This window comes from Miscanthus floridulus, chromosome 11 (assembly GCF_019320115.1).
Source record: "Miscanthus floridulus cultivar M001 chromosome 11, ASM1932011v1, whole genome shotgun sequence".
In the NCBI taxonomy this organism is placed as follows: Eukaryota; Viridiplantae; Streptophyta; class Magnoliopsida; order Poales; family Poaceae; genus Miscanthus; species Miscanthus floridulus.
The window spans coordinates 46041224-46047568 of record NC_089590.1 but is presented as its reverse complement, the minus strand read 5'-3'; the positions used below and the strand labels follow the sequence as shown (position 1 = coordinate 46047568).

The 6345-nt window shown below is 39.8% G+C and overlaps 1 long non-coding RNA gene across 1 annotated transcript; it reads left to right on the top strand.

The window, feature by feature from the left end:
* The first annotated feature begins 796 nt into the window (after positions 1 to 796).
* LOC136494396 (uncharacterized) lies at positions 797 to 4233 on the top strand. Its single transcript, XR_010768592.1, has 3 exons — positions 797 to 2195; positions 2265 to 2398; positions 4053 to 4233. It is a non-coding gene; the product is annotated as an uncharacterized lncRNA (long non-coding RNA).
* Positions 4234 to 6345: the final 2112 nt, after the last annotated feature.

Genomic DNA, 6345 nt, shown 5'->3' with positions numbered 1-6345 from the left:
GGATTTCTGGATCTCGATCTGGGTTTATGTGGGGAATAGAAGAATTAGGTGCGACAAAAGGAAACTAAGACTAGTCATAAAGAAAGCATGCTCTCAAGAACTGAAAAATGTGACAAAGCTAGGGATGCGAAACAAGTAGTTTCCTATCTGATTAGACGATTATATCAAGGATAAAAAGGCATTTCTTCGTTGGAAAATGAGCTTATGGCCTTATGCCATGGATTCTTAACCTGCGGCACCACAACGAAGGAACCCAGTGAGACCCCTCCTCGCTCCTCTATCTTCTGCCCTGGTTTTCCATCTCTTCTCCTCCTTACTTCTCTCCTCTAGCAGCAGCAGCACTGCAACAAAAGGAAAGTCCAGCAACAACACGGACAGGGGGACTACATAAATAAAATGTTCTGGCATTGAATTTAGTTTGTACAAATCACAGGCACACAATGTAAGGGAACTAAAGGAATCACAACTAAGCATCATATTATGAGTCCAACAGCATGTCAATATTTGACTAACAAGAAAGGCAAACAAGGAGGGTTCTAGCATGTCAATATCAGACTCCTAAGTCTACTCAGATAACTGATCCTAATTGCCAAGAAAATTGTACTATAGAAAAAACAGAGATAGGAATAACATCTGTTTTCAGTTTTGCTTGAGAACAAGTAGCATCTGCATTCAGTTTTTGCAATTGTCGGACTGCTACAGTTTTATCACGCAACGAGGTACTGTAGTGTAAAAGCAAAATCCATATCCTTCACCTCTGGATTCCATCCTTTAGTTATTCATAGTGCAGTAAAGAACAAGTCTGAGACAGTTAACTACCTTGTGCAAACAATTCACAACAGCTTTAGGGCTCGTTTGTTTGGAGTCATTACTGTCCGGAACGATTTCTGCTGAAGTCTACTGCGTACAATTTAAATAAACATTCCTGGCCGGAATGGTTCCGGTACGTCAATCCCCGGGAACCGAACAGGCCCTTAGGGTTCGTTTCGTTACGGCTTTAGGAGGCCAGGAATCAATCCGGTAGTGAAAGCTTACATAAATTAAAGTAACAATCCGGCCAGGATTTCTTCCTAGGGCTCATTCCTGGTGAAACGAACGTGGCCTTAATTGGAGGCGGTGTACACTGCAGCAGCAGAATTGTTTCCTGGTACATGGAAGTTGCAGTCATCCAATTCCTGTCAGTTTGTAAACGATGCAGAAATATTTGAACAAATAAGTTTACAAACTAAGATAAGCAAGTTGTATATTTTTTGGCAATGCAAATTTCCCTGAAAGATAGTACATTGCTCATATTGTCAGCTCATGCATATTTGATATTTTTCAGACCTGATCTACATCTACTATATATTGAACCAGTCAGAACGCTCCACCTTCGAATCTGCATACACTGTACTCCATGAGGCATATGCAGTATTGCAAAACATGGGTGTACTGCAGGGTTCAATACTCTTCACCCTTTGAGGCATATCCAATCCTATATACTGTATGCAGTTTCGTTGTTACCACGATGTATTGCTGATTCATAAGTATTCAATAATAAATGGAACCATGCATATATCCTCGTTCATGATCTACTGTAATGAAGAAGAATGCCAAATTGCACATGGGCTGCAGAACGAGTAATCAAACACACATGTCCCTCGCTGCTGGCTGCTGGTTGCTGAAGGCGGCCGCCGGGCCCCCGGCTGCCGGCTGCTGGCTATCGGGGTTCACGGCCATGGATATCGGGCATGTATAAGTGTATTGGATTTGTATTAGTAGCTTTCTTTACTATAGGAAAAAGAGTTTATATGACGTCATCATGATGTCACCCCTTCAGAAGCAGATCAGATCGCGGTTCACGGCGCTCGGCCGGCACCGCTGCGGCTTCGACCAAACGGAGAAGAAAGCAGGAAATGGGGAGAGGCCGAGAGAGAGAGAGAGAGAGGGGATGAGGCGGGCACGGGGCTTGAGGCGGCTGTCCGCGTAGCGCACGGGGTCGGGCGCCGGGGAGCCGAGGCGCTAGGGCAGGGCGGCCGCGCGGCTCTCACCCGACGAGCGGTGAGTTACCTCTCGATAAGGACTGCAACTGGCAGCATGAGGAGAGACGCGGCTATCTGGCGGTAGAAGATGAAGACGAAGCTGTTCAATCCGTGGTCTATTGCTGCTGCCTTGAACATGCCTGCGAAGATCACCCGTATGATGATGGCCACTATGTAAGGCTTTGTCCCGTCGTTCATATCCGCATAATCTGCTCTTACACAGCTAGAGACTTGTATGTGTAGCGGAGCCTGGCCTGCCTTCTCGACTTGCGCCCACCCGGCCTGGCCCGCCTGCTGGATCAGTACCCACACAGCCTGGTCTCCGGCCATGCATACAGTTTGATACGGATACGACATACAGCTGCCGGAGGGTTGAGGTGGGTTGCTCCACTCATTTTTTTTTTGTTTTGCTTTCTTTCTTTTTAAAATGCGATAACTTTGTTACATGTAGTCTGTTTTTAGTTTTTATTTGCGTCATTATGTTTTTTATGATGAGATCCATAGAACTAGACCCGTGATGCCTGTATTTTGGAATATATTTTATATAATGGTAAATTATGTTGTAAGTAAAGTAGCTACTTATGCATTTTATATAGTGATAATCAAGATAACTTGCCACTTGCTTAAAATATAACTTGCTACGTGCTTTGAAATTAAACTTGCCACGCACAAGGTCATGCAGCTTGTAGTGTTCTTTTAGTTACAGTTTAATGAGTTTTGAGTTTCATTTTTTCAGTTTTCCTTTCAGTTTAATGGGTTATTATTTTCATTTTAAGTTTTCCTTTCAGTTTAACGAGTTTTGAGTGTCATTTCTTCGGTTTTTTTCCTTTTAGTCTCAGTTATTAATTTCAGTTAAATTTTCTGGCTGCCTTTTTTAGTTTTAGTTTTTATGTTTCATTTTTTTTTTTGGAAATAATCAGCTTTTTATATTTCATTGTGTCTTCTTTAGTTTCTCGGTTTTATCTGTCTTTCCTAGTTTAATTTTCTTTTTAATTTCAGTTTCATTTTTATTTTGTCTTGTGTTGTATTTGAAGTTTCTATATTTAGGTTTTCAGTCTTTTTTCAGTGTTTTTTTTTATTTCAGTTTTCAGTCAAGTTTTTTTTTATTTTTTTAGTTTTAGTTTTCAGTCTCCCTTTTAGGTTGGAATGCCTTCCAAATTCCTACATATTAGTTGCCTCACCTAGAATGTATAGGTTGTCGCATAAGTGTAGTCATTGCACACGTAAGTTGCCACAAAAGAATTTACCCCCTAATTTGTGCAACAGCTTCTATGATTAGGTTCGTTGCAATAATTAGCCCCGAAGTATAAGTTGTCTCACCTACAATGTATAAGTTGTCGCAAAAGGGTAGTCATTGCACACATAAGTTGCCACAAAAAAATTTACCCCCTAGTTTGTGCAACAACTTCTATGTTTAGGTTCATTGCAATAATTAGCCCCCAAGTATAAGTTGCCTCACCTACAATGTATAAGTTGTCGCAAAAGGGTAGTCATTGCGCACATAAGTTGCCACAAAAGAATTTGCCTCCTAGTTTGTGCAACAACTTCTATGTTTAGGTTTGTTGCAATAATTAGCCCCCAAGTTGTATAACTATAATATTACTCTAGTATTACCTATAGTAACTCCTTTGAGATTTTTTTGCCCCCTCAGCATGTGCATACTATGTAACAATTTTATTATATTTTTTGAGTAGCAACTTTAGTATTACATGGTAATAACTCATTTTGATATTTTTGTCCTGAGCTTGTGTATGCTATGTAACAACTTTAGTATATTTTTGGAGTAGCAACTTTAATATTACATGTTAGTAACTCATTTGATAAATCTCCTGGCACGTATTACACGTAAAGTGCTCTAAAATAAAGTTTTTTGAAACATATGTAAGTGGAGTCTAGTTTTGTTTGCCTTGTCACGTAGAACACACCGGTGTAGACAGAATTTAAAACTGATACACCATTCAAAAGTTATAACGATTCAAAGAAAATGTTTTGATTTTTTTCCGCTTACATCAGCGCTTGCATGGATGTCAGGACACATGCAGCAGGCGTGAGGACAGGAGTGAAGTCTGAAGGCGCATGAGCGACGGGCAGACTGTTCGTTTCGGCTAAAACGATCGTGGATTATTACTGCTGGCTGGTTGGTGTGAGAGAAAAATACTGTTATGGCTTATAATCCACGATTGTTTACGACCAAGCGAACAGGCTGGGGAGCGGGGGACAGGAGTGGGGGACCAAACACATGTCGGACGGAGTTGCGCGCTCTGTAATTGTGCGACGGGTCGCGGCCTATCCTCGTCCTTATATTAGAGGGCTTAAATGTGTTTATGATACTTTCGTTCTATATATAGCCGCTGAATTCTCGTGAAATTTTTGATAGGATCCAAAATATTAATAAAATATAATTCTATCATTGCAAAGTGCATTTATCATAATGTGAACAGCAAAGCATTCTATATCAGCGTGCACTTCCCTTAGGACCCTCAGCCATATATATAACAAATATGACATATCTCTATTTTATCTTTATCCTCTCTAAGAGCAATTCCAAAAAACTCTCTATATTCTTTCTAACTACTAAGAATAGAGATATTGATAAAAAAATAACCTCCAACACTTTTTTATTTGATTATCCATAGCCCTATTCTATTTCAGATTTCTCGCTAACGAAAAATAGAAAACGAGATTGACTCTCTCGAGTGCACGCAAGATATAGAAAAAATGTTGGAGAATGGAAAGATATAGAAAACGATTTTTATAGAAATGACTCTCCATATGGTGATTTATAGAGCAAACTTTTGAAAAAACTATTAGAGATGCTCTAATAACTCTTCATCCTCAGTAAACTCCACTCCTTCGGCCTTTTAAAGAGTACAATTCTAGGTTTGAACTAAGTTGTTTTTTAAATGCAACAAAAAGGAACTAGCATAATATAAAACTAAATCTGTAAATTGGTTTTCAGATTTCTGTTCTATTGAGATAGAGGAAGAACATGATCAAAAAATGAACTGGCCAGGAGATACGAAGTGAAGAAAGATAAAAAAAAATGCAAGAATTTGACTTCGAATACCTGATCATGTTAGATTCTTTTGCTTCAATCTTGTTTGATTTTTGGATCATCAGGGTTCTTGTGATTTCTAGATTTCGATCTGGGTTTATGTAAGGAATAGAAGAATTAGGTGCGACAAAAGAAAACTAAGACTAGTCTCAGTGGTGGGTTTCATGTTCCAGTTTTGACCTCATGTGTTGGAAACTGTGTAGACAAATTTTATCCCCATGAAACATATTTCATTCCATGAAATTTTTATCATCTCTTTCTTTATTTATTTATCTCATGTTAGCTTATTTAATGTCCATAAACTTTCATAAAATCCCCACCAAGACTGGCCTAAAATCCCCACCAAGACTGATCTAGGACGATAGGTTCGTATAGGCCCACTGCTTCGAAGCGGCACATAACCACACACCTTTTCTCCCTCCTGCGTCCGTGTGTTTCCAAAAAACGGTAGGGGAGTTTCATTTTTTTTCCAGGAAAAGGCATGTGCAATCCGATAGTTCATTTCCAGCACACCCGTGCACTAGTAAATTTCTTTATTGATTCGGATGTACTCATAGTTCATTTCCAGCACAACCGTGCACTATTAAATTTCTTCATTGATTTGGTTGTACTCACATACATCAATCATTGCTTAATTAATCTATTGAGTATTTCAATGCATGGGGTCCTTGATTACTTAGGTGTGGCACCCTAGTTGATATCAAAACTGAACTGATATATATATTTAAGGAGTAACTTAGTCAGATACTTTGAATTAGTTCAGAATTTCGGCTGAAATTTCATGATTTTTGGCCCTTTGGATGACCTCAGATAAATGCATACATCAGTAAATGGACGAGATTTGTTCAATTTTCAAATTTTAATGAAAATGTCACAAAAATTCAGGACAACTGTCTGAAAATTAAGCGATTTTCGTTCCTACGAGTACCCTCTGGTATTAGATTACACAGATCTATGATGAGAGAAAGTGAGACTTGACTCTCTGAAATCTGAAGTAGGGATCCGTGATCTCTGTAGTTAGGACCTGTTTGGCACGGCTCCTCCTGAGGGGCTCATCCGGAGGAGCCGGAGCCGTTTTGGAAGAGCCACAAATTGTGGCTCCTCCAAAACGGCTCCGGCTCCTCTATTTTTTACTGAAAAACGGCTCTTCCACGAAAACGTTTGGCAGGGCTCCTCTGGAGGAGCCGGAGCCGGAGAGGAGCCCCGCCAAACAGGTCCTTAACAAAAATGTGAGCAAATTGTGAATGTTCAATAGCCACGCCTAAGATT